Source organism: Anser brachyrhynchus (genome assembly GCF_964034855.1).
Source record: "Anser brachyrhynchus genome assembly, chromosome: 16".
Classification (NCBI taxonomy): Eukaryota; Metazoa; Chordata; class Aves; order Anseriformes; family Anatidae; genus Anser; species Anser brachyrhynchus.
The window spans coordinates 13,703,399-13,727,449 of NC_137734.1; the positions used below are offsets into that span (position 1 = coordinate 13,703,399).

The 24,051-nt window shown below is 43.3% G+C and overlaps 1 protein-coding gene across 44 annotated transcripts in view; it reads left to right on the top strand.

Annotated features, from left to right (window-relative positions):
* The window catches only part of LOC308178992 (uncharacterized protein), a 383,170-nt gene that overhangs the window by 301,501 nt on the left and 57,618 nt on the right, over nt 1-24,051 (top strand). For 41 of the 44 annotated variants that reach the window (XM_080558356.1, XM_080558379.1, XM_080558394.1 and 38 more), the window contains 2 exons: nt 17,226-17,457; nt 22,904-23,000. The gene's annotated coding sequence lies outside the window, so the exon portion shown is untranslated. Of the gene's footprint in view, nt 1-10,463; nt 10,598-17,225; nt 17,458-22,903; nt 23,001-24,051 lie in introns of those variants that run through there. The other 3 variants (XM_080558374.1, XM_080558377.1, XM_080558375.1) reach the window with 1 other exon arrangement.

Consider the following 24,051-nt stretch of genomic DNA (forward strand, 5'->3'; position numbering starts at 1 on the left):
GCTGCTTTTGCCATTCCTCTTCCAAGGAGACAATCTAAGTTCAGTTGACTTCTGGGCTTTCTGCACTGTGTGTTGATAAAGCGTCTGAGTCCATGCCCATTGTGGAGGTCTGCTGTTGGTGTGTGAAGGGGCTCTGTGGCTGCTGGACTGTGGGCCCAACTTAGTGGCTCTGAACACACTGGTTGCTCGCTCTTCTGATGATACCAAACTCATGTGAGATGTTCCTGAACCGAGATAGACATGGTCCCTCCCTCACAGCCCCTCGCTGATTTTTTGCTGACTCTCTTCAGCTTACATCAAATAACCCCAAACCCATTCTCAACTGTGATGCTACTTATCATTGAATTCTGATTAATCAAAGCTGTATATACAGAAGAGCTAGAAAAATGACAGCAATTTTCAATTAGAATATCCAGAACAACCTTGTCGCTTCTTTCATAAGCATTGCTTTTATTTTCAAAGGTAAAACAAGATCATCATGAAGTGCTGTTGTTCCTCAGCCACGCTTGCAGTGTCTGTGTGCAGAAGTCCCACGCACCACTGAACTGATAAAGATCACAGAGAGGGCTCTGCATTCTCCAACGTACATTTTTTTTTCTTTTTTAATCTGTGATTTCCATTCACATCTGCTGAGTTCACCGAACAGGTAGTACCTGGTGCCTTTCTCTCTATCAGGTCTGTGGAGTTGGCACTGAGCTGCTGGATCTGTCGCTGGCCTGTGAAGTGCCGCGGGGGCTCCTTCACTCCCCCAGAGGCAGTGCGCGGGGGGCAATCAGAGTTCGTCTGATGGGGCTTTTGGTGAGAGTTTGGCTCAGGAAGGGGCTAAGGAGAATAGATTTGATGTATCATAAAAGGAGGATTTAAAATATTTTTGTGTTTTTTGTCTCTGTAAGTCACTCTTCTGGGCCATTTCATGAAAGAAAGGAGCCTGGGGAAAAACCAAGCTACTAAAGCAAAGGGAGTGCTTCTGGCTGGTTTAAGAGAGGGGCGGGCACTTCTCTGGAACCGGAGAGGCCTAATCCTTGCCATTCCTTCAAGTGAACTGCAAAAAGTGCTTAAGTTTTTGGAAACAAGTGCTGAAAGCAAACCAAACAGAGCCCGTGGACTCCTACAACTCAAAGGATTTAATAGACTTGTCTTGGTGACTGTGTGAGACTGGTTAGGAAGTGCCCAGAAACTTATCTAATTTTTCCAGCTATTGCACTTGATGTAATGAAAGATCTTATTTCTGCCTGAAAACATTGTTGTGCCTAGGTCCTCAGACCCCTCAGTGCTGAAGCAATGCATTGCAAGAAAAATATTTGTGAGATGAAATTGAAATATGGTTTCTTCCTGTTGTTTGTCTCAACAGTTCTGAGAACCCCAGTTCTCAGAGTGCTGTGAAATGTAGTTCTTTAGTATTGCTCCAATGATGATGGAAAAAAGTTATTTTCCTCTTCTTTTTGTATTCACTCTTTAGTTTGTCATTCAAAAAAAAAAAAGGCTATTTGCTAGTAAGCGAACTAAGACATGTTTTCAAAGGCCTTGGTGTGTAATGTGGTGCTTTTGTTATATATGGAAAAATGAGATTTTCATTTTCCCATCTCTAATTAAAAGATCAGTCAAATGTGGAAGGTTTTATAGAGATAATTTTTTTAAAAAAAGGATTAATAACATGGATTGTAGCTGCAGAAAGTAGCTTTGGAGATCTGGGCAAAGCAAAATCAGAGTTCAACAAATTCACTGCTGCTTTATGACAGTCACATCTATGAGTCAGCAAAACAGGATTCGCTCTCATCCACAAATGTTCCCCTTGGAGAAGATCACAGCTTCTGCATTTCTCAGCCCCTGCGAGGCCTGGCTGGCACGCAGATGGGACTCAGCTCGCTCTTGGCAGCCGGTGGCCGCCCTGGCTGCCAGCCGTGGCCATGGCGGTGCGGAGGGAGCGCTCTGCGTTGTGCACGGGTGCCACTGTCGGCAGCTCAGCACCAGTTCATGGCGAGCTGCTCTGCACAAGCCCAGGACTGCAGCTAACCCAGCTGCTGGGCAGGGAACACGTTCATGGACCCTCTTCCCTTGTACACATGAACGGGAGCAGCGGTGGGGCTCATAGCAGTGACGTTTTGTGCTCTGGTTGTGGCTAGGTTTTGTACTAACCCTTCGTTGCCAAAAAAGTAACCCAGCCCACTAACACTTTTTTTTTTTTGTAATGCTATGGAGCTATTCCAAGCATCTGACTGACTTTGTCATCCTTTCCTTGGCAAAGCAGCCCTACCTCCCCAGCAGAGTGACTCAGGATGCTCATCTTGCTGGCTAAGGCTTTCCCTCCCTCGGTGTCACCGTACACCCTTTCCCTCCCTCCTATCCTCTGCTCCCTGGTGTTTTTAGCAGTGGAGCTTGTTGAAAAACAGCACCATCTTCTTCAGCGTTGATCTTTGACATTTTCTGACGTGCTCCCCTGAGCCACGCTTCGTTGATCAGTTCAAACAAGTTCCTCCACCTCCTCATGCAGTGCTAAGATCATCAGCGCTCAAATCCCTGACTGCTCTCCTTCTTCACAGGGGTTAAAGAGTATGGCCTTTGAGAACTTTAGCTTTCCACCAGGTTGAAGGGGAGATGAATGGGATCTGTGCAGTCCTGGTCCAGCACCCTCGAGGTTACATTCCCAGCCTGCAGCCAGCAGCCAGGCTGCTGAGCCCTTCCAGCGCTGTCTGCATCTGTCCCATCTGGAAAGGGTCAGGGAAAATCGTGTGGGTGGGAAATGCAGGACTGCCTCAGGTAGGAGATTTGGCAGGAAAATTTTGGCAGGGAAGCTGGTGCGTAGCCTATGATCATATACAGCTGTAAGAGAGGACATACTGCCGGCAGTGTGCCACCCCTGGGATTTATAGGGCCATTTGGCTGCACAGTGAGCCCATAATGATTTACACCAAGCAGAAGGAAAGAAAGTGGGCAAAATGTTATTCTAACCAGCAGCTGTGGCTTGGTAAGTGAAGTGGTGTGAAGACAGGTACTAGCGCTAGAAGTGAGGGGAGCCGACGGTGTGTGTTGCTGACCTCCAGCTGCAGAAGAACGTCTCTGGCACTGCTGTCCCATGGTGGCCATGCATCTCCCCGCTTTGTCTCCAGGCACCTAGGAGCTGACTGCAGAGCTGGGATTTTGCGTGCACCCAGGATCCTGAGACTAGAGAATTCATTTATTTTTCTGAGTTACCAAAACTAGATATCTAATGTTACATCCGGGTGTTCTTTAATATGAAATGGCCTACAGGGAATCCATACAGCAAACAGTACTGGTGGGCTGGGGCAGAGGACTGATTTTTATTCAGCTATACATCGAACTATTACAGAGGTCCAAGTAAAGAAACAAAATAAAAGGAGGAAAAAAACCCACAATTTTTGACTATTGTTTGCCAGTCTTTGCAAGTAAGTGGTTTTCCTGGCTTCTTAGACTCACGATGGAGCAGGCAGTCCCCTTGAGTGATGTTAAGCAGGGGCTGGGTTTCTGGGGTTTCTCTTTGCTAGCAGTTTCTTCTTGTGGCCAATTTATTGTTCTTTTATCTGAAAGCAGGAAAAGGTTTTATATGTTGACATCAGTGCCTTTTTGCACTTCACAATAGGTGTATCTGTTCAGCGATTACATTCCTGAGAACATCAGAAACTCAGAGTTACCTGCAATCCCTGCAGGTCGGCCCCATGGGGCTGCAGCTACCTGAGAAGTAAACTTCATTGGCAGTACAGATGGATGTTTTGTATTCTGTTGTGTGGAGGAAAGGAGCTGCCTGCCTGTCCCAAAGTGTGAGTAGAGGAGTTCTGAGACATACAGGCACCAGCCGCGGGGCTGTATAGCTGAAGTGTTTGTACATTGTCCCGGGTGAACAACAGGAACCTGGGGTGTTACTGCAGGGCACTCTATGGACTGGCGATAATCCAGGGCTAATTCCAGTCGTAGCAGATGGAAAAGTGCGTTCCACCTACGGCAGCACCACATACGGGAATGTCGTGTTTCTTAAATGCATTCCTCTGGTTCTGGACATCTGTGGTAGTGATGGTGGTGCTTCCCATTGGTGTGATTATGGTAACGGAGAATTTGATGTTAAATTGCTGTGCCTAGCAGCTAAAAATGTTGTGCAGCTAAAAATGTTGACCAGAGGCTACTTGGTGATGCCCAGTCATTTCTGGCATGGGCAGGCTGCTCTCTAGAGTCAATGCCATCCATAAAACACCGGGCATGAGCTTACTGCTCTTTCCCATCTGGCTATTAGCAGCCTGTTACGGGGCACCTCACGCAGAAGGTCGGTGGGGTCCTGCCAGTGGGTGCAAGGGAACTGTGGCCTGTACGCGGTGTTAGCACGGTCGAGGGGTCCTCCAGCAGCTTGGCTGTGCCTGAACCTGGCTCGTGCTTCCCGTGGCCCTGCTGATGCGCACGGGTTCTCGTGCCGCACGATGTGGGTTCTGTCTCTTCCCGTGGCCAGCCTTCAGCTCCCTCTCTGCCCTGCTCTGCCAGCTGGGCGTCAGGCTGTGGTAGGGTGGGGACGCGGGGCCTGGCCCAGGTGTGGAGGCCGCAGCTGGGGGATGAGCTCCACAGCTGGGCGGGGCTGGGTCCCAGCACCCGCGGAGGAATTGGCAAGGGGGGCGCGAGGGGAGGCTGTGCAGTGTTGGGGCCGTAGGTGGGCATCCCCAGGGCTTGCGGTCTGGGACCTTCGCTGGGGCAGCCCACGAGAGTGAGACAGCATGCGGTGTGGGGCCGGGGCCGAGGAGGTGGTGAGCTGGTGTGCCTCTGTTGTAAAGGCTCTCTGCTAACCACAAATACATTGTAAAAAAAAAAAAAAAAAAAAAAATACGACAAATGGCAGAGACTAAATGTAGTTTAAGGCAGTCAATGGCAACAAAAATAGGGGGATTTATTTAAATTGAACTGCATTTGAAAGTCTATTTTAATCTAGTCCCAGTGCTCCATTCATCATGTTGCTGTCTGGGCATTGTTTTCAGGGCTGCTGACCCCTGAGCACGTAGATGCATATGCGGAGCTGGGACTGCATTTCCACAGTGGCCATGCAGGCATTTGGGTTAAAACCAGGAGTGAATTCCTCAGGGAAAGGGAGTGAGGGGACCAAGCAGCCCTGCCATGGTGTTTGGTGTAATGCACGCGCTCTGTTGGTATGCAGTAGGCTTTTGCCTGGCTTTTCTTCTCAGATTAAGGCTAGGTCTGATTTGTAGATGGTAGAGCAGGGAACTTGGAGGCAGAAATCTGGTTTCTATTTCAGGCTGTGCCACTGCGACATGTTTTTTTGAGAGTGCTGGTGGATTATGTGTTTCCCACAACCAAAGGGAAATGTGCTCAAAAGGGAATGTGAAAAGGCAGCCAAGGGAAAGAGGAAAGGGGTGATGTGATCTGATACCAGATGACCTCTCTTGTATAGGCATATCTCCCCTTCTCTTGGGTACCCTGAGAAACACGCCACTATCCACAGGACGGATATTCTCCAAGTATTCTCCCCCACACCCTTTTTCCCTTCCTTTAGCCCTTGATGTGTTTAGAAATTCCCATTCGTTTGCCTCTCTGGTTTCCATAACCTCAATGACACTGGAGCAATGAGGAAAACGTAGCGTTAGCGGCTCAGCAATGGAAGTTCAGCTCAGTCCAGCTGTGGGCAGTTCAGTGCTCGCTCTTGTATTTTTATTTGATTTTATTTTTTTCCACTACCATGTCTGTTTCTGCAGAAGCAGCTGACACCTTAGTCACAAGATCAGAGTCACAGATCTACCAAAGCTCTTAATACCTAGTTGTATGTTTGTGTGTGCATTTTCTTTTTCAGGGTAAGTACATATTTTAAGGATGGAATAACAGCTTGTCCAAGAATCAACAGTCCACAGGGAGCCAACCAGTCTAGCAGCCAGGACTTATGCTGTTTCCTTGAGGTTTTGGGGATGGGTTGCTTGCCTGTCCTCTTACATAAAAGCATAGCAAATTGTCAGAATAAACACATTTTAAAATATATGACACCATCACTCAGAGCTTAGGAGAAGCTCATTGGCTGGAAAAGAGATCAAGGCAACCGGGAATTTGGATGACCTGACTCTGAGGCGTTTGGACTCAAAGGTTCTTTTTCATTCACTGGAGCTAGTATTTTTTTTTTTCATTAGGTAATCGGCCAGGAAAGAAATAAAATATCCTTCTCCTTCCTCCAAGCAATGAATCTGGAATCAGAATTCTGTTGTGTTATTTTATCATTCTGTTTTTTTTTTGTCTTTTTTTTCACTAAGGACAGATCGCTACTGGGCTTGAATCCTTGTCTCAGAGCCTGCAGAACACGGAGCCAGGCTGCAGCCTTGCTGTGGGGGTGGCTCGTTGCTCACCAATTCACAGGCCAGTGGTTAATTTAAGTTTTGTCACCTGGGGATGATGCTCCCTAGTTTTACGGTCGAGGTGTGATATCTACTTTAACCAGCCCTGCATGAGGAGGGAGCTCTGGAAGGAATTACACCAAGCAGAAGAAAAGCCCGGTTCATTAGCTTTTGGGTGAGCTGCGTGACATTTCTGTGGAGTTGGCTGGCCACGTGGGGAGGAGAGGTCCCTGCAGCAGCCCTTCCTTCTGCAGTGCCATCAGGTCTCTCCAAGGACCAGTTCTTGATCCCTGAGCACTGCTAGATTTGCAGGTTTCCCTGTGATTAGACCAAGGCTGAGAAGAGGCAAGGTGAGACAGCTTGTTGAGTCATCCTTCCTTCATATCCTCAGAGCAGCAGGGCACCGTCTGCACCATAAACTCACAGGAGTTGTCTATGAAATTTCATTAAAGTTACAGGCAGCAATTGTTATTCCAGAGCGAGGAGAGGAGATGGAAAGAGGCTGAGGTCCAGCTAGGAATTGGCTAGACTAGTTCTTGGATTGTTTTCCCCACTGTGTGGTTATCCTTATCTGCATCTGGAAACTGAAGTGTGTTGTATGTGTCTGTAAGAGCAAGCGGATGTGTGAAGTGTTCTGGCAAAGTCAGAAATCTCATTTTCCCTTCAATATAATGCAGCGTGATTAGATTGTTATTGACATGCTGAGAACCTGCTAGTGTTGTTACATCTCCGTGGAAAAGCATCTGACTCTTCCTCCCCTCCCTTCTGCCTGGAAGGACTGCAGATCTGGAAATGGGAAGGCCCTTCCAGACTGCAGATTCCAGCTGTGAAATAGATCTGTTGGGAAAGCACGGCGTGCTCGCCAGCTGACCAGCAGTTTGTCAGGGTAAGTGGAACTGTAAGCCAATTAATGGCAGTTTGGAACAATTAGTAATTCCCTAGCAAGAAAATAAGAAAAAAAAAGGAAAAAGAAAAACAAAGGAAAAAAAAAAAGCGACAGCCCACAATAAAAACCTCAAAACTGCTGTAGTTTGCTGGATGTTTTTCATCCTGTAGATCACAGCTGATGAGATTTACCGGCAGTGTTTGGGTGACCAGCTCAAAACAGTGAGGGCTGGATTCTGACTTATCTGATGAGTCCGCCATGTCAGAAATGTGCACGTTCGGGTGATCTTTTATGTCTTTGTTCAGGGTAAAGCAGACAGATATATGCTGTCTACAGGAGTCTGGGCAGTACTGCATAGAGGTACCTGAGCCAGCTGCTCCCAGTGCAGTATCTGCAGTTCTATGGTGTGGATCTTTCCTGGTTGATTCGGGCAATTTGCCAGCTTATCAGAGAATCATAGAATGGTTTGGCTTGGAAGAGACCTTACAGATCATCAAATTCCAAGGCCCCTGCCATGGGCAGGGACGTCATGTCAATGCTGCTCTTGGTACTCGAGCCAACTCGTTCAGCATTAGCTTGGGTGTTTCTGCATAGCATTGCACCGTGGCTTCTAGCAAAAGCAGGGGAGGGTTTGGGCTAACGGGCTTTGTGAACGTTCCCTTTCCCAAAGGAGGCTCTTACTACCTTTGGGCTGTGAGATGGTCAGATAATGGCAGTTCTCACATTCAAAACTTGCCTTTGCAAAATGCAGGGAGGGTCAGTCAAAATACCTGGGATGTTGCTGTCTTTGGTCAGAACTGATTCAACCTCGGATAAGCCCTTTGAAGACTGATTTTTCTCTAAGAACGGATTTTGGCTTCAGTAAAATTGCATTTTTCAGTGAAATGATGTTTCTTCTCGCCAGCTTATGTATATTCATCACAGTTGTCTCACTGTGATGCCTCCTATTCATTTGTTGGATCCACTTGTCGTGCATGTTTTTCTGACTCCGAGTGCTTTTTAGGGTAAGCCTGCCTTTCTAGAGTGTGCGTGATTGGTACCATAGGAATAGTTTTCATGTGCTGGCAAGACATGCATTGCTAAGCAAGTAAGCAGAGGAAGTAGGAGAGATGAGTGAAAAATGGCTACATGCAAAAGAGGAAAGAATTAAAGTAGATGTCAAGGAGTTAATCAAATAAACAAAAGTCCTCTTAAATCTCTTGCCTTCCCCTTCTCCCCCTGCCTTTTTTTCTTTTTCTTTTTAATAATAATCTTTGGTACTGTGTCTGATTAGAGCTGGGTTGTAGTGGCCATGATGAGTTACCACAACAGTGTTACTGGCGCTGTTACCTAGTGTCCCTCATTAAATTAAAGAGAGCAGGTAGGTGAATCTTTCAAGGTGTTTCCCAGCATATAATTATTTGAAATTATTTCAAAGGATAAATGTATTTATTAGATTGCCCTTGTCCTGAAAATATAAATTCTTCAGTCTCTTTTTTTTGTTGTTTTTCCTGAAAATATAAATTATGTTTGTTTGTTTTTCCTTTTTTCTATAAATGCATGCTTTGAGGACAGTTAACTTACTATGCAAAGATTTTTTTGCAGGTCATATTCAGTGCCATTAGTATTATACAGAGGATCTTTGAGAATAGCTGTTTGCCTGTGCAGGTATTTCTGTGGCCCTTTGTTGCTCTATGTACCAGATGCCATTTATCTACCAAAACAGCAGGCGTCCTTCTACCCTCTGGGTCTGCATACCAGAGATGAATTTCCTGTAGATTAAAATATGAAAATATCAGAAGGGTGTGGTCATTTTCATCAGTCCTGGCTTGCAAATCTATGAAGAAGGCCAATTAGATGTGGGTGGAGAAGGAGCTCAGGAACGGGTGGATATTTGAAGGAAATACCCCTTTGGGGAGTTTAGTTAGAAACATGATCATCTGGGCTTGTTTTGTCCCTCGTTCTGCAAATCTAGTTAAAAATTCAGGCATATGTTTCTGCATTTGCTATGGAGAATGAGTTTTCATGAGGACACGGACCTATAAGGTGACACGGACCTATAAGGTGACAGGTCGTGTTCAGTGATGGGGAAAAATAGTTTGCATCCTCTTTAACACAAGAGTTGAAACTACATAAAAAACAAAAACAACAACAACACAAAAAAAAATCAGGCCTCTTGAAAGGCTTTCCTCAGGATAATAGCTCTTGTTTTGGGATTCCTGTAGGCTTTTTAGTACTATGGAACTTCCTTTCCATGACCACAGGTCCTAGAAATTGCACAGGGGGAACAAAGCAAGAACCTGATTTTCTTTGCAGGAAAAAAAAATGCTGGGGAAGAACACTGAGATCAGTTCAGTCCGTACACTTTTGGCTATCATAAGTGACGTGGTTAAACCAGAAAATTCCCAGATTATCTGTAAGATTGTGATGTAGACAACAGAAGGTGCCAAATACTTCCTCACACCCTTGAAAGAAAGGCTACCACTGTGAGTCTAGAATTGCATTTGTGAACTGTGTAAGTAAGAAAGTGTGATACAAGATCATCTAGTTCCTTTTTTATAAGTCTGTCCTGACTTCATTTTGTGTTGAGTGCAGGTTTTCCCCTAGCATAAGGCAAATGCCGTGTTACGTGTGCTCCACGGTGACGAATACCAGTTCTGCCATATGTTTCATGGGAAACAGCACGTTAAGTTACTCCTCCTTGTAACTTGCCTTAAAATCAAGTACAAAGTATGTATCAGTCACCATAAATAAATAGAGAAAGCTCTGAGATTGGAACCATGTGTGTACGTAAGGGGGGGTGGGGGGAATTCCCAAAGAATCCTACGTCTGCCCTTGCCCCTGTGCTTCCACGTGTTTTTATTTAGGGTTATGGCTGCCCAGAAGAATAGTCTGGTGCCACATCGGGTATCAGCTTACTCAGTCTTTTGGCTGGGAGAGTTGAGTTTTAAAACATCTTCATAGCACATTACTGATTCCCACCATATTAGTCTGTGATTACATTTGTATGGTCCAAGATCCAGCACTTCCAGGGTGAGGATGAGGAAAGAAATAGGGAGTATGGTTAGTATGCACCTTTGTGTACAGATTATTGTTATAAAATGCCAATATAACCATCATTAAGGCTGGTACACCAGTCTGAGGAATAGTAGCTTGACATGTATGCTGAAGGTCATGTCCTTGCATCTAAGCCTGGAACTTCTCTGAGATCTCATGGTTAGGATTTCAGAGCCATTTATTTATTGAGTTGCACTTCTCTGTCCCCATTTCAGGTTCTTGTGCCTGCTTACAGCTCATCTGCAGCATTCCTACTTGAGGGTCCCCAGGCTGCAGCTTGCTTAGATCTGGACTTGCCATCCAGCATCTGACTGCCCTCACCTGCTCCAATCCATATATATACATCTGCAGCGTGCTAAGTGTCTGCCCCTGATCTGAGATCAAGATATGACCGTTGCCTATTGCGTGGTGGAACTTAAAAAAGATAGATATGGAAAGATAGAGGTAGATAGAGAAATCACCCCTTAATAGTAGGGATACACAGCAGTGGCATCTTGCCTTGCTGTTTTCAAGGCTGTTAGACGTGTGTGAGGAAGCTGAAAGCTTGTCATTCTGTGGGGCTGATGGTTTGGTATGCTTCACCAACCGCTTAGTCTCTTAAAATATGAAATGCTGCAAATGCTCCATCTGCAGAAGCCATAAAGCCATTGATTGGCAGGGCTGTTCTGAAGATGTTGAATGGAGCCAGATGAAGGTAATCTGAGATCCTCATTGTAAGCCTTTTGATTCAGAACCACACTTGATCGATGTTTACACTTGATGCGTGGTGGAAATAGGTTTGAGGGGAATGCCATAACTCTCTTTAGATTGTGCTGTTCAGCTGTTGGCATTGAGTTTGTGTGGTTGAGACTTACAATCTTCTTGCATCAGTTATTCTGCCTCTAAATTAGCTGAAGGAGAAATCCAAGCAGAGTATCTCTGACACTGTGCTGTTTCAAACAACACACTCAATGATAAAAATTGTCGATTCTACCTATTGTTTGACATTAAATGACTCAAGGTGCAAATATGACATCTTGTTGTGTACCAGCGATAGGAGAAGCAGAATCATAGCTCTGCTTTGGGTTTTATTGGATGTGGGGTCAATTGCATAGTTGTCTGAGCGGCTTTTATTTTAGTTCATTTTATATCAAGGAAAACAGTGAGAAAGGAAAAAAGAAAAGATAAAATCTCTACATGACATCTTCACTGTTATAGAAACAAACAAAAAAAATCAGAAACTGAAACAACAGTTGTTCCCTAGTAGTAGTAGATGCTTGGGCAATACCTGGAAAACAAGTCATTAGAGCTTCTTACCTTTGTGAACTACAGTCTTCTGCCTCAAAAATGCCTGTATTCCTGACTACTTTTCTGTCTGTTAAAAGAAATAATGTGGATATATGATTTGAGCCTTAGGACTTAAAGGATGTAAACATGTACCTGAAATCAGGCATGTGTTTATGTTTTGTTGAGAAAGGGTGTCCTAGTTAAGTATTTAAATTTTAAAGGCACCAGGGCCTTCACTCATAAAATACGCAAATTTCAACCTAGACAGCTGTGAGAGGAATAAACATTAAGCTCAAAACAATCTGTTACCAAAGTTGCTCTTTGTACTATTTAGAATTGCACTTTAAGATGGGCAGAGCATCTTTGAAACCCTTTTGCAGTAGCTAAGAGCTTATACATTAGCTTTCATGAGAGGCATTACAGATGTCTGTGAATATTATATAAACACTAGCCTGTTTGCAACAGTTTATAAACCTGAATATTTTATAAGAAAATACTGAACATTTAACTCGCCTTGTATTTTTTATGTGGCAATAAAAACACCATTTTTATCAAAAGATGCTGGAAAACCTGACTAATAATGTGACACTTTGTTTTAAGCTAGGAGGAAAGTTCACTGGTCTAGAATTAATAAAATGTATAATCTGCACAGTAATATCTACACTAGAGGGGAAAAGAGCTAACTTTGGTTTTGCTTGCTTTTGCATAAAGATGCATGTAATTTGTGAGGCTGTTCTCTGATGGATCTTTATGTGACTGTGGCTAAAGAGATTAGCAACACTTGAGACTGTTACAGTGCTTTTAGTGGTGTCCGCTGGACATTGCTTGGAAAATGAAAGCACCACGTCTGCACCCAACTCGATATACGCATGGCATCGCATGCTTTTGCCAAGTGACCTTCCTGCAGGAGGCTGGAAATCGCGATTTATACCCAAAGATGTTCTCCCAGACTATATGCACCAATTTCAAGGAGACCCAAAGTGTGCTTTGAGGAAGCTAGGAGGAGTTGCTTTAATCCAAAACTTTCAGATGGATTCTAGGAGGAATATCTCCCCCAAAGACTTGAGTACAAAAGGCCTTTGGCGGTATTCCCAAAGGCATTCCATTCCCATTCGCACACTATGTGGGCACTTAGAAATAGCACGTCAAAGGATGTGTATGCTCTAATGCAGCAGATCTCAAAGGCTGATTGTGTCCATAGCAGACTTAACCGCTCTGAGAAATCACCCAGCCTGAGCACCTGGGCAGCCCAAAGGTAATGCTGAGCCAGGAGGAAAGCTAACTCCAGGAAGAGGAGGGTTCTTTGCCTTCTACTATGGAGGACTCTCAGCTTCAGCATAAGAAATGTAAGGCCCTTCTGTGTTCTCCTGCGGCTTGCAAGGGCACTCTCTGGTGGGGCTCTTTGGGGGAAAGAGTTAGTGTGTCTAAAGGGGAGCTGCATTCCTGTAAGACAAGGAGAAAATTCTAAACCCACAAATGAGAGAGTTTTGGGACATAACCCTTGTTTTCCACATTTTGTCTTAGCATCTCAAGCAAGAATGCAACAGCTGTATCACCTCCAAGCAGAGCAACAGGGTATTGAAAGAGCATGTAGGCTTGTGTCTCTGATGCTGAATTGTTCTTTGTTCTTCTGATTTTACTGTTTGGTTTCATTATTTTTGCTGCTTTTATTACCTAAATATCTTTATAAAGCTTGATCTTTAATAATTGTATTCAATTGGCTTTCAATGGAAATTCAACATCTAATTGTGTAGGTATTTAAATGGTTGTTTCCTTTTTGTACTAGAACAGTTGTTCATGACTACTGTTCTATTAAAGATAGCAATGCCTCAAGAAAAATCTTTCACCAGCAAGTGTTATGAGCTGAGTTAGGATGACACAGTGGTAGAAATGCTTGGCCCTCTGTAATTATCACTTTTGATGAAATGAGTATATAACAGTTGCAGAAGTGTTGTAGTTCTCCATGACTGGTAAACCTGAAAGGACTGTAGATAAGATCTTAGATTCTTATCCTTTGTTTTCTCCAGAATACAACAGCCTGTTGTATTCTGAAGTGTAATTCTTTTTGCAAGGCTGACTGCATATTTTTCCACTCCAAATTTTGCGTAGCACTTGGTCACCTGGTGCAGAAGGGTGAACATCATCAGAGGTTTTCAATTTGAATAATTCAGGAATCTGCCTTTATGCGCTGGGTCCATCCCTGAATGACCAGGCTGCACTAGGTGTGAAAGAATTCTCTTCTTATACCCTAGCTGGAGACCACAACATCATCTGCAAGGATCCAGAGTTACAGGAAATCTGTGCCTCTTAATTCTTCCAGGAATCATGGAACTGGCTCTGCCTAATGGAAGATCATGTGTGTGGAAGGGGAAATTCCTTTCAGATCTGCATAGACATCAGGTCAAAAGTTGATACTGGCCAAAATTATTGCTGCAGTTGACTACGGGAGCCTGAAAAATGGTGACCAAGAAAATGCATATGCTGAAGTAAACGATATGTTTGGTGTGGCCAGATCTCACGCAAGTATATGCCAGCAGTAATTCCTTGATGGCCTGCAGTTGTTACCACTTTATGTTGGCATAAACAATGAAGAAAAGAAGGTTAGCATGTGTGCCATCTATAGAACAAACACCAGTGTCAGCCTGAACAGAGCAATGTTTTTCATGCCTGTGTTATTTCCTATGGCTTGCTTAAAGAACAGAAATGTCAGAAAATCTATCAGCAGGCTTGCCCCTACAGCATTAAGTGTTTTGTGAACAGTTCTTTCCTATAATTGTATTTCTGTATTTCTGTTCTGAATAATTCAGGAGGCCATCTGATCTCCTTTATTTGATCAGTGTATCAGGCCACTTACCAGTCATGAGGCTGCAAACGGTGAAAGAGGTTTTTTGGTCTACCTCCCCACCCCCAATGATTTATTTTTATTTTTAACAAGGTTTATTATTTCTGTTTGACAAGTTGGAAGCTGAGACAACACCAAAACACTAAATGACTTGGCCAAGGTCATACAGGAAATCTGGGATGGAGCACCAAACATACGATTGCTTCTGATTTCCAAGCCAGCACTCAAACCACTGGACATCCTTCTTAATTTTCAGTCTCTTCTGGCATTGCTACCAACTTTCTGGGCCAATTCCTCAACCACATTGTGCCTCTTTTTCCCTGCTTTTATAAATAAAGCCAACCTCGTGAGGTAACATACCAAAGCAATCAATAGATACCTAGTAATTTCCTTGGCCAGTTTCAGTTCTCTTTCGGTTCACAACTTGTCCACCAACAGATTTATTCCTTGCTTGAAGCACTGTACTGAATCGTTTCTATTCAAAGCTATCTGTTAGCACTTTGCTCAGTCTCAGTCTGAGCGTCTTTGATCCACCCATATGAAGATTAGATGGATGACAGAACCCTAACTAGATCCAAAACCATCCATGTTTTGGAGGTATATTCAATGCCTGCGCCTGGATTTGGCTCTAAACATGATTACTTTGATCTGGCTTCAAATACGAATACTGTGTCCTGTCCCATCTCTGCTTCTAGCACAAGATCTTGTGTTCCTATCTCAGCCTTGATTAGTACCTCGGTGCCTGTTGTGTGGGAAACGACATCTACCGCTCCTCTCAAACTTCATGCAGATGGTTTTCACATGCAGTGGGTTTCTTCAATGGTTGTTTGTTTGTTATGTACCTGGAGGCCTACAGGATTTAGCATTTTGACAGAAGGGTGGGAGAAACCCCAGTGCTGTGTGCTGCTCTGATGGTGCTCTCCTGTTGCCCGTTTTCCATGCAGGGTGTGCAACTGCTTCCCACTTCCTCGAAATCAAATCACCTCCCCGTTTCTTTCCTGTCCCCACATGATGAGAACATTGTATGGTTTTTCCCCTTGGATGGGAAAGCCAGGGCAAACTTGGTACTGTGGTCTTTTGCACTAACAGCTCTTCGGCGGCAATTCACTCTTTCCAGGGAATTATTCTAGATTTATTCACCACAAAGCATCCAACCATAACAACTCAGTAATTTTAAGGCCTAAGGAAAAAATGTAACAAGATGTTCAAAAATTTTGGTTTGGGATAATTGGGAGTTGTTTATATCCTTGTGCTGCTGATTATGTTGTCATATACCACCATTACTGGTGTCCTCAGGAGCAGGACTATCTCTGCTTGGAAACAAAGCTGCTGCTTTAACCACTTAAATGCTGGTAAGTGTGGCTAATAAGTGGGCGGAAAAAAAACCTCCTTTTACTAGATGTATCAGATGCTCAGAAGGCATATTGGTGAGGATGGAATAAACAGCCAGATAGATGGATAAATAAAATACATGCTGTAGATTTTAGGATAAAAATATTAGGGCACAACTATTTTTGACTAGAGCATATGGGGCAGAGAGTCTCCACTGCCCAGCAGAATGCAGCTCTTGCTCTCTCTGGGTTTGAAAATCACTTTCTGTGCATTCAGATTGTAATAACCCTTTCAAGCTGCATCTTCCTTGGGTTTTATACCCTCCTATTACTTCTGTATGAATGGAATTCACCCCTGGCCCATGGTTTTTCCCCCAGCTCACTGAAATGCTGGGGTGACTGTGAAGTGTATGGATGCTTTATTCTGATGGAAATCTGTCATCATAAGGTAGTTGGCAGTACTGCTCCTCTTCAGGGTCCCTGTGAAAGGGAAAAAAAGGGAAAAACGGGGGTTTCCCGCTACCCCCCTGGAAAGGATCGTACCCAGCAGGCTGAGCTAAATGCTCTTTCCACTACTTTGCCGGTTTAAAAGAAGCCTAAACCAATATAAATTACATTTGCACTCGTAAGACTTTTTTAGAGGTATATCGAAGCTTTCCTGCATTAAAAAAAGTATTTAAAAAGGCATGTCAATAATATGAATAATGTGTTCTAATGTTTTGTACCAACTTCCAAGTTTTCCGAGGTTTTCAGCAGTAATTTCCCTCTCATTTCATGGGAGCTGGGACCTGGAAAGCGGCAAGCTGGATGCACTGTGTCAAGAGAAAGCATTGTCTGCATCCACAGTTTTCATAACATCTAATTTAAAGTGCATCTAGAATTTTTTGGAAAAAAATATCTCAACAACTGGAGAGGGAAAATGAGCCATTTCTTTAGCTCGAACCTGCATGAATTAGTGGTGAAGTGTTGATCTCTAAGCTTGCAGTTTCTGAACCATAAAAGCTGTTTATTTCACCCTATAAAAGAACATTTGAACTTATATGGCTATTTAAGTTTAAAAGCTATCAGTGAAATGGGTGGGGAGAAGAGAAGAGGCTTAAATCAGTAATCCAAGCTTGTAATACAATCTTCATCTGCTGCGTAGCTTGCATAGAAATCCCCTTCAATGTGGATTTTCTCCGCTTGTAGCGGTCCCACCATACAGGAAATGTACAGTATATATTTCCAACATTATCCATAATTGTAGTAAAGCTTATAAAGCAACCCTTTCCTTCTGTATTCCTGGTGATCTGCAATACTCTTAAGTATGCATTTAAAGAAGGGGAAAAAAAATCTAACAAGAGCTGGCAGAAGCAAGCATCTGCAGTGACTCCAAAATTGAGGTGGGGGAGGTCCTTATTAACGTGCTCTGACTGCAGGAACAGCAGCAGCTTTGAAACCTGGATGGAAAATGTACCTGCTTGTGCATTTTTTTTGTTGATGTTTGTTTTTAAATATCTGAAGTTCTGGTGTCTTTGTGTGTTTTTTTTCCCCCATAGAGGTTAAAAGTATTGCGGCTAAAGTCAAGGTGGTGAAGGACCTCCTTGGCAGAACGAAGTCACAGCACCCTCAGGAGGGCGATGGCATGTGGTGAGGAGCTGTGGACAGGACCAGGAGGAGAGGCCAGGGCTGGAGCAAGTCTGTATCCTGCTGCAGCCCCGTTGCCCCCATGCTGTGGCCTGTTGCATCCTGGAGGAAGCAGAGTGGTGCTTGTGCTGCTTCAAGAATAAGGTCAGTGTTTGTCCTTCATCCCTACGCAGAGCACCGGGAAGGAAGGCTTCTTGCACACATGCAGATGCCCATACACACACTTGGTCATTTGCAAGCAGCAGCCTTGCTACAGCAGTCGCCTTCAGTGAAAGGCAAGAGAGGTTTTTGATTCCCTCTCTGCAAAATTGATAGAAAATTATCAGTGCTTGGAGAGGCTGTGCTTCATTTGAGCTGTATAGGCCCTTTCTATCCTTGAACTCACAGTACCTTGCTAAAAATAGTTCAAAGTGTAACCATGAGTTCCCTGAACTGTGATCCTACCAGTTCTGCATTATTCGACTCACCATTCCTTTGAAAGTATTCATCCTTCCCCTCGTAAAACTTAAATCAGCTTGCTCCCTGGTCCAAGAGTTGACATCATTATGATGTTACATCCTATGTAATGGTGTGAGACCTGGAAAAGCATTCACAGCAAAACCACGCGGTGAATCGAATTTGCAGTGCCTCAGCCCTTGCTTGGAGACTAAGCTCCCTCCCACCCCCCAGCTTTACTTGCACTTTTAAAACCTGTGCAGTCCCTTGGAAATAGCCCACTGTAACATGGCAGCTTGCTGCTGAGGACGTATCAAGGGTCATCTTAATGTCCCTGTTTTTCTTTTGGTGACCTCATTTCTTTTAAAATGTTTGTGAGAGCAAAAGTGATTGTTTTACCAAATTAAGCTAGCTGTCTTGCCAGGAACAGTGGCTAGGATCCTGTTGACAGATTTGGAAAAGATTGTTCTTTCAATATATTTTGAATGAATTTTTAAGGATGTCTGCCATATACTGTTTCCAAACACAGACTACATTTAACTGTTTAATATTACACAGTGACAGGGACAGATTAGCACCTTTCATTTTCCTATCAAAATTAACATGTTCCAAGAAGACATTCCAAGAGCTACAGATCTCTTATTTAGAAGAAAATGTAGGAAACTACTTAAATATGTTGACCTTGAAGTCTTGGCCCAAATAAAGTTCCTAAGATCTGTTATCGATTCCAGAGGCCTTAGAATTCTACCCATTTTGTTTAAGTGTATTTAGTTACCTTCTCTCGCATGTGTCTTTTATATGATGATGTTTTATTTTTGATGGAATGCTCTCCTCACAGCATGGTCTGAAACCCGCGTCTCATCTCTTTGCTCCAGGGCTTCCTCAGGGCCATAAAAGATTTTTTTCCCCTCCTTTCATGCATAACTTGGCCTCTGGGTTTGTTTGTTCTTCCATTTTCCTCTGAAGCATCAGGAACTGGCCACAGCTAGAAATGGGCTATTGGGCAGGGTGCGCAGATGCTTCTGGTGGTAGCGAGAAACTTCTCAAGCTCCTGGCTGATGCGTATTGCCCCCGGTCACGTTTTCTAGGATCGCTGTAATTTGTGTTACTGTTTTTCTTCTCTCTAGCAAAGGACAGAGTTTTCTACTAAGGCACTAGTGTGGTACTCAAGGCTTTTTGGTCTTTCGTGCTAAAAGTATGAGGTTTGCTATAAGGTAGTGGAGTTTTCTGGATGTCTCATGATGAGGCATATGATGCAGCTGAGCTTCTGAGTTTAGCGTTGTGATTGCTGTGATGGCAGGGGCACAGTGGTCTGGGAGGTGTCTCTAGCTGTACGGTGCTGTGCTGTTAGGTGATGCGATGCTGTACAGGGCCGGTTTTGCTGTCACATGAAATGAGTCTTCTGATCATTTGTGCTCATTCATGCCATTGTGCAATGGAGGTATATGAGGAATCATATTCTTTTTCCTAGTTTTGATCCACGTATGTAAATTGCATTAGCAGAAGAGAGAATGAGAATCTAAGTCAGTATGTTTGTGTATTTCAGTTTTCTGTCTGAGAATATTAAGGCCAGCTTCTCGTTTATGCTAAGCCCACTTGCAATATTCTGGCAACATAAAGACGCCTTAACAGGAATGTAAATTAAAGCCTCCTTATACTTTTAATAAGTGTTTGTAGTTTCACTTGGCTGCAGTACAGGAATGACACATGTCTATACAAACTGTATTTGTTATCCTTGAGATGGTTGCTGATATTCTTCTTGCCTCTACCCCCTAACCAACTAAACCACCAGTCCCAGCTTCCAATCTCCTTAAAATGTGCTCTCTACATGAAACATCCAAACCAGAATTTAAGGTTAAAGTAAATTTTCCACCCTTTTCCCACTGTGTGATGACCTTATGTGTATCTGCATAAATCTATACTAACGGCCCAGTTCGACAATGCACAGCCAGATTATTCTTACCACATATGTTGCTACAGCTGGAGAGGAAGGTCTTCCATCCCAGTATGTCTTGCACAATGCAGAATACCCTTTTCTTTTCCTCAGTGAGAAAATCACTTGGGAGAAAACCCTTTTTATGGGCTCTTGGGGCAAAGATCTCACATATTTTATATTAAATCATCCCAGCTTTTACATTTTAAGATCTATTCGCATTTCTGGCCATTAAAGTCTTGTGTACCAGTGCCTGATCTTTCAAGTGGGAAGTATTGCCATGGCTAATCTTACAGGGGTGCTACGAGAATGAAGAACATTCAAAATCTCAACCGTGAGGGACCTGAAGTACAAAGCTTGTAGAGAAGTTGCATGTAAACTATATACACTTCTGAAAAAATGTCAATATCAGCATGCGCTTAATATATTTCAGAGAAAATGCTGCTTTTGTACTGTCCAAAAGCGTTTATAAACATTTTATTAGTTTCATGTTTGTATTCTTTCTGTAAGGTCTTGTGCTACATTAACCACATATCCAGCAGTGTGAGGCTCAGAAGAGCCATAAAAAAAAAACCTCCAGACAAATCCAAAAATGTTTTTTTTTGTTGTTCAGACCTTTTGTTTTTAAATAAATATATAGTAAGTGATAACTTCAAAGTGCATAGCCTTGAGATTGCCATAGAAAAAAAGTAATTCTGTTTCCCCCCTGTGGAAATCTGGAGTTCTCCAGGGCTTAAGTTTCCCATTCCTTACTTTTTAGGGTCATGAGAACATAGTCCAAAACCTGTTTGTGGTTTAGGACTGACTCTTAGCTTGTCAGAGTCTCCGTCCTTATCGATTTTAAGTAGAGAATATTAAACATGGAGAGAACAGAAGGGATAAAAATGTCTCTAGCAAACTAAAACGGCAGTGTTTGGAGCTGTTAAGGAGAATGGGAGCTTAAAATAACATGTACGGGAGGAAGCCTAAAGGTCTAAAAGCAGGTGAAATGGCCTATGACTTACGAAATGCAAACAGTTATAAAATTCTGTTATTTTGTAAATGGACTCCCAAAAGCTGGATGAATAGCATCTCCATGGATAACAATGTGATGTCACCCTGCAAACCTTCAGAGAGCATAACGCAGTGCAACAGCTTTTCTGCAGAAACTCCATCTCCTCTCTCCTCTTACGTGTCTGCTTTATTCTTCCCATCGGTGGTGTGCATCTGCACTGCAATGCTTCCTATCCAGACCAGCTGTTCACTACGCTTCTGCTTCCCTATCTCATTTGAAAGTATATTTTTCTGCGTTTTCTAGATTAAATATTCTTCCTGTGTTGGTAAGTGACTCTGGAGGAGTTTTCTGAGTGACTGATGAGATAAAGGTACCCTTTTGGGGAACAGCTTGCGTGAAGAGCATTGTACAGCTGAACGGGGCTGCTAGAATTTAATCTGTCTGATTCTGCCACCAAAGCTCAGCTCTCTCAGGTTGTTTACTTATCCCACTGCGTTGCTGTTTTCTGAAGGATAAAACATGCCCCAAACAAACAAACTTGTAACTTAAGAAGAAGGAAGGCCTGTGCTGAGCATGGCTTGCCTTCCATGCACAAGAGCGGAGTTGCGATTCCGCACAGGCCTCGGTCCTCTCAGATAGAGGCTCCTCCCGTTAGTTCATTGCTTATTGTGGTCTGGCAGTGCCCAGGCCGCCGAGCGCAAAGCTGATGACAGGGGAGATGATAAAGTGTCTGCTGAAGCTGTACGTGGCTGCGGGTCACTGCCTCGAAATGTGAGAACAAAATGGGTCCGAGCGCTAATGACTTTCAGGTGTGCACGCCAGGGCCTGTCAGGGCAGTCAAGGAATTAGTGCTTGGCACAAGGCTCAGACCTCTTGGCTGCCAAGTTAAACACAAGTGGGGCCTCATGTAAATAAACAAGGGCAAAGTGAGCTTTTACTCGCGCTAGATTGTATATCAAGCTTGTACACATGCATAGAGCCCATCGTGTGCATGCACACACAATAACTCCCTGCTAGGGCAGTGAGAAAGGACTGAGTATTACTGACGTGAGAGGCAGGGCTGAGGTGGCACCCCAGCACCATTTGTCATTTACAGGCAAAGGGGGCAAGGCCCCTGCCTTGCTATAGGCTGCTAAATCTGCTTGAGCATGGCTCTTTCCTTTGTTTCCTTCCATGCAGAAGGCCAAGTGCTTACCTGGTTGGGTATTACTTCAGTTTTTATCTTGGAAATATCCTCTGTGGTCTCTCAGGGGATTCCCCTCTTGGCCCACCACCTCTCCTTCTATATTTCGAGCCTTCTCAGATGTATACAGAGATTAAATGTCTGCTTTGGCCTGGATTATGTTTTCCAGGCCAATATATTATGCCACCTCCACACTCCCCTCCCTGCCCCATCTGGCTTCCATCCTACCCCCATAAAGATTATTAATATAGCCTGTTTGCAAGCAATTTATTAGCAGGGGCCAAACTGGTGCCATTTCCCATTTTAGCAGAGCACTGAAAATAATCCTGAGGAGTGTGCCCAGCTATAAAATTGTACTTATGCTGTCATATTTGCTGTTTCAAACGTGCACTACTTGATAGTCTCAAAAGTGCTGTTTAATTGGGTTTTATGGGTTCTAATTAATTATGCCACGTAAAAAAATTACTTGTCCCGTTACAGCTCTCTGTGGTTTACTCTGAAGAGCAATGTAATTTAGAGATGAATTGTCCTTCTCTATCTTCCTGTCCCTCCTTTTCCAGCAAGTTTCAAGAAGGTTTAATTCTCCCTAAACACAGGATAGAGAAACTGAGTGAAAGCTACGTTTTGTTCAGAGGACACAACTTTTCCCAAAAACTATGAGCAGCTTGAAATGTGACTCAAAATGGTTCCACATTCCTTTTGCTGAATCAGGCTGGTGAAATTATGAATAATCTCACAGCTTTCCAAAGCTCAGATCTGTAGTGGCTCTGATTTTGCAAAGACTTGCACAGGTTTGCAGCTTCATACGCTGCAGACGATTTCCTCCGGTTACATTGAGGTAACAGTAAAGGAAGCTGAGCATGTGTGCAGGTGGTTTGCTGGATGGAAAGCTTGACAGAGATTTGAAGAGAGATCGTTTGAGCTACCTCTCACTTCACGACACTGCGTGAAAACTGTGTTAAAGCATCATGCTGCCTTGATGGTGGTTTGATGGGACTGGAAGCACAGGAAACCTCTCAAGTTTACTTTCTATCCTGTCTTGCAGAATCATGAAGCCTGGATTATTCAAACAAATTCTGGGGCAGTCTTCTGACTTCAAATGTTTCCTGGAATGCTTTTGTGAAAAATGAGCAGCCAAGCAGGTACACTCATGGTTGTTTAAAATATACTCTTATGTTACATCCATCACTGTAATAAATTGGGTCTCATGAGGCAAAGCATGAAATATAGTAGAGCTGAAGTAGGCAAACATTATATCTTATGGTCTATGACTTTATCTGGAAATTGAGGAGTCAGAGTATTAATTAATGGGAAAAGAGAAGGCAAAGAAACCTCTTCAATTTGCCTTATAAAGACAAATTCTACTTATTTCTGAAATGTCACGTTGCACTTTGAAGAACGTAAAGCTTTTGCTTATGATAGATACCTCCAAAACTGCACTGCCCAGCGCTAGAAGGGAAATCTGGTGAAATGTCCCAGGCTACTGGTATTGCGACCACCATATAGCACCAAAAGGGCATGATTCTGAATGAGACTGCACAGATGAGTGTTCTTTGGATCAAAAAGTTCATTAGTCATAATTCACTATTTTGCTTATTTTATAAAATAAATAACCAGTATGTCAGTTGCTGGAAACTTGGACCATCCTGGGTCCAAGATGAGTCTGCTTCGTGCTCTGGAGCAGGAGCAGTAAGAGCTGCCAAAAAAAAAAAAAAAAAAGCCACCGCAGTCACACACATTACTCATCAATCTGAAAAGTACCAAGATTAATACTAAGAACTATGTGTTTATAAAGTAATCCTCTACTATAGTAAAACTTAATTAAAAGAAATTTTATGATGTGTATCTAGTTAGTTATGTTAACAATTACTAAAACCTGCAAGGTTTTTATGTTAGCTAAACAGTGTCCAAACCTGAATAAACCTGAATATCTTTGTGCAGTGTTTGGGTAAGCCCAAACAAACATGCATATCTTGGTGTTTGTACAGTGTTTATGTTTGCTTTTCCTTTGCTTTTACTGCCTCAGAAATCCATTTATGGAGAGGAAGCAATGTGAGATCTGCTCTTCTCATGTGATTTTCATCATCCAGAGATTTAAATAAGTGGGATCTGCTTCTTTCATGCCATTCTGTCCCCATAAATTACTCCTGGAGGCATTAAAAGGGCCTGTGAAAAACATAGCAATAAATACTC